Genomic DNA, 4,663 nt, shown 5'->3' on the forward strand with positions numbered 1-4,663 from the left:
GAGGCCATGGAGGGATGTTACTTACTGGCTTGCTTCCCCTGGCTTGCTCAGCTTGCTCTCTTATAGAACCCAAGACCACCAGCCCAGGGAAGGCACCACCTACAATGGGCTGGGTCCTCCCACCTTGATCACCAGATGAGAAAATGCCTTACAGCTGGGTCTTGTGAAGGCATTTCCACAGCTGAGGCTCCTTTTCTGTGAAAACCCCAGCTTGTGTCAAATTGACACACAAAACTAACCAGTACAGATCCCCAACTAAAATCTGGGCTGCCAGAATACATTTGTGAGTCCACTGTTAGAAGGGGACAGAGAAGGGGTTGGGGATTTAGCTCAGTGGTAGAGCACTTGCCTAGCAAGCCCAAGGCCCGGGGTTCGGTCCTCAGCTCTGGAAAAAAAAAAAGAAGGGGAAAGATAGGGGAACACTTGGAGCTCATTGACAGCCAGCCTAGTGGGGTTAATTTTAACACCAGGTTCAGTGTGAGACACTATACCAAAAAAAAAAAATATGTGAAATGTAGGGAAACTAGGAAGATGCCAGGAATTGACTTCTGACTACCACCTGCACGCACGCAGACGTACATATGTATGTATATACATACATGGCACAAATATACAAAATTAACAACTATTTATACACTATTTACACTGAATTCAATATTAGGAATAATCTAGAGATGGTTGCTTCTAGATGATTTAATCAAGATGTTCTATGTGAGTTTTATGTAGATAGTATTACAAACACATGAATGCCTTATTCAAATGGGGTGTTCCTGCAATCATCATCATCACCAAGACCCAGCCAGCCACAAGAACTAGTACACATTCACGTAGAGAAGCCAGTGACTGGAAGCTTCTTTGAGATTGTAAATCCTGAGTCAGGTACCAGGGATTGCATAAGGGAAACATACATGCGCCGTTGAGCAAGGCACATAGACAAGCATGGATGCTGTCGGAAGCGATGGTGAATGTCTGGATTACAGAAAATTACCAGCATGAGGCTCCTTCCAACTTCAGGTCTGTGCTATGGTCTTCTGTGGTTCTTCCTCTGGAAACTACAGGGGCCACCTTGCTGGCCTCCCCATCTATTGCCCTCCTGTAAAATCCCCAGATCCCATCACATGATACAATATCAACTCAATACTCATTCCCCAAGCCTTCAAGAAAACAAACAAAACAAAACAAAAACAGTAATAAAATAAACTGAAACTAAATGTTTAACAAATTCCAAAGGTCCTTAAAATTGTTCACAAAATCTAAGATGCCTGCTTAGAATACACACACACACACACACACACACACACACACACACACACACACCACAAATGCACACACACATGCACAAAACATAAATGCACACACACATGCACATGTACACACACATGCACACATACAGGCACACACATGCATGCAGCACATACACACACCTACCACTTAGACAGGCTCATTCTTGCTGGTCTAGTAAAGAAAGGATCTTCCTGGAGAGGCCCATTTCTCAACCTTCACAAGTAATTACACAACACAGGAGTTGCGATTCAAAATGAAATGATGCGGTTGATTGGCCAATGTTTTAAATGGGAAGATCATCCCCCGCGCTTGCAGTGAACGTGACTGCGACTGCAGAAACCTTTAAAGTGGGAAAGGAATACATGTGTCCCATAAACTGGGTGGCAATGAAAACAATCACAGACATGGAATTTTGCTGGAATTGCCGACGAAAGAAGAGGGCTGTGACTTATGTGCAGACTCAAGGTTGATAAAGCAGAGAATCATTCACATTCAAGATATCCTTCAGACGGATTGCCTTTGTCTTGGAGAGGTGCAGAGTGGGCTCCTTGCCCCTGGAAAATGATGTTGGTGATGTTACTACATCAGCGATTCTTGCAAGAGTAGACACAGAAAACCAATATACCCTCCCTCTACTCTACACTTTAAATTAGTTCTGCTTCTAGAACCTCCTAGTACATCGCCATTTCTTGAAACTTGCCAATTAATCAGTAAGTATTCATTTTATGATTATTTATATGACATCTACTACTCCTTCATTCATGAGAACATTTGCCAAGATTGAAATTTGGTAGTTTTCATTGGAATTCCAGGCCCCCCACCCCAACCCCCAGCCCCACACACAAGGCAGATTGTTAGTGTCTACTGAATAAAATTTTTTTCTATGTGGTCAATATATTTTATACTAAAAAATAAACTGGAGTTCAGAATTGTTTGATAATCTGCTTAAGGCACACAACAATGTCATTGTAGCTTGAGAGCTTAAACACTAGTGTGTCTTGCCTTAACAAGACCTTCCCTCAGAAACAGTGGTTGAACCAGTCCTGACCCAATTCTTAGCATACCTCCATTTCCAGAAATAGCTCCCCTGGCAGTCACTCCCACTCCAAGAATAGCATTGTTCTCCATAGCTTATTTTTAAAGGCAGTCACCCAATATCATCAGAATTGATTAAGACACGCTGACTAGAGCACCCAAGCTAATACCAAAATCAGTGCTCAGGCACAATACAAAAATAAGTCATAGAATGCAGGACAACCAAAGATCTTAGCATTTAAAAAGTTTGACCTTAAAGGAAAAGCTAAACACTGGAAGTTCTTATTATTATTTTAATTTACTGGATAAGGGTTGATTATCCAAACAGTAATGAGTATTGCCAAATTACCATTTGTGCATGACTTCCCCCCCCCCCCGCTGTGAAGCTATGAATACTCACATGCATGTGTGCCTGTATCCCATTAGAAATGGCTGACCCTTCTGCGCCAGGCCTGGGTTCAGCATTCTGTATGCCATGAGCACTTTCACATTTAATCCTCACAACTGCATTTAGGATCCTGTAACACTGCATTCTCGTGAAACACGGAAGCAGAGGAGCCTCTGGAGTGTACGAGCTTGCCTGAGCTCACAGTCAATGAGCGACTGGATCCCAAAGGCCCTGCTACCTGACTCCCAGGCTTCTTTCCAAAGGACAACCTGATAGCTACTGTTTGGCTCGGTCTTCTCATGTGGCTTCCTGTAGTCTTTCTCCTGCCTTCTGCTGGAGGCACGGCTTCTGTGTCTTAAACCAGTGACTCATAAACATTCATATTTCGACTTGAAATGCCTCAAGAGAAAAGTGACAAAGTAGGATTGGTCGTAGTTTTTCATCATTATCTCTTAATTTAAAAATAGGAGACCATACTCACGGGAAGACATGAAAGGGGGAAAGTTGGGGTTGGGGATTTGGCTCAGTGGTAGAGTGCTTACCTAGGAAGCGCAAGGTCCTGGGTTGGTCCCCAGCCCTGAAAAAAGAAAAGAAAAGAAAAGAAAAGAAAAAGAAAGGGGAAAAGTCGTGGAAATGATGAGGGTTTGGACAGGAAAGGGAGACAGATGAGACGTGGTGAGGGAGGAGGTGAAAAACAACTATGTTCTTTGTATGTACAAAAATGTCAAATATAAAAAACACAAATAAATAAAAGGAAGCTTGAAAATGAGTAGCCGACCCTCTCTACAGCTTCTAGAATATCGCTAATGCCATAGATTGAAACAAAATCTGACGATGTGCACATTACAAGCCTATATAAGGCCAGGAAATAATTCTCTTTCCTCTTTTTATCTCTTATCCCTCCCTCCTGTCCTCCCTCTCTCTCTCCATTTTTTATCTTCCTGGTTTGTTCTCTCTCAGAGTTTTAGTAGTAGCATGTCATATTTGAATAATCTACCTATATTAATCACAGTCCTCTGACCTATACCTAAGGTGACTCAGGGCTCACACCCTGCTTTCTCCTCAGAGAGGGATCCAGGCAAGTACAGCATCATCATAGACCACACCTTCTAGTGTGCCGAGACCTTGTAGGGGAATTTCTAGGCAGACAGCATCCCTCCCAGGTCCTGCTGTCCAGAGAGGTCTTGGTGTTTATGTACACTGCACGCTGCACACTTGCCCGGGTCAATGCATCTGCCATAAAACTCAGGTCAGCCTCATAAAGGATCCTGCTCTAGACACTGAAAGCAGATGATCTACGAAATACTAAAATTATTACTTTGAGATATGAGGGCTGTATCCAGTAACTGCAAAAACCCAACCTTACAAAACCCAAGCAGTACTTAAAACTGTTCTCTGAGGCCGACAATACAGCAAGTTAGTAAGGGCATTCATGGCCAAATCTAATGACCCAAGGACCATTTGCAACCTGCAGGGCGGAAGGGAAGAAGTGACTTCCCAAAGCTGACCTCTGACCTCCACATGTATGCCACGGACCAGACACAAACATGTTCTCATCTACTAAGAGTAAATAAGTGTATGTGATAAAAAGTGAAATTTGCCAAAATAATAAAAATAGCTGCCATTTCTCTATGTTATATCTTCTCCAGCTCTAGCCATTAAGTATGAAGGAAAATACTAACCGTATCTAACCTAGGGAAATATTCATTTTTTTCATATTTGTTATCACTGATGTAATTCCTACATAGCAATCAAAAGTCCTAAGCACTTTAAAAATATCAGCTTATTTAATCCTCGGAATAATCCTAGGAAATATCTTCTTGATTGGTGCAAGGTATCAGACACAGGAAAATGAGGCACATGCATGCTCATGCAGTGAGGAACTGTGGAAAGCCCAGGGGCTTGGGATTCAGTCTATATTTCCATCCACTATAAAGGAGTGCCTCAGATTTTAAT

At 42.4% G+C, this 4,663-nt stretch overlaps 1 protein-coding gene across 3 annotated transcripts in view; it reads right to left on the minus strand.

Moving 5' to 3' along the window:
- Dynap (dynactin associated protein) overlaps window positions 1-2,950 on the minus strand; it is a 67,452-nt gene extending 64,502 nt beyond the window's left edge. For 2 of the 3 annotated variants that reach the window (XM_063277584.1, XM_063277583.1), the window contains exons 1-2: window positions 2,720-2,950; window positions 1,429-1,838 (exon numbers count right to left, since the gene is read on the minus strand). The gene's annotated coding sequence lies outside the window, so the exon portion shown is untranslated. The remainder of the gene's footprint in view (window positions 1-1,428; window positions 1,839-2,719) is intronic. The other variant, XM_063277585.1, reaches the window with a different exon arrangement.
- Window positions 2,951-4,663: the final 1,713 nt, after the last annotated feature.

Source organism: Rattus norvegicus, chromosome 18 (genome assembly GCF_036323735.1).
Source record: "Rattus norvegicus strain BN/NHsdMcwi chromosome 18, GRCr8, whole genome shotgun sequence".
NCBI lineage: Eukaryota > Metazoa > Chordata > Mammalia > Rodentia > Muridae > Rattus > Rattus norvegicus.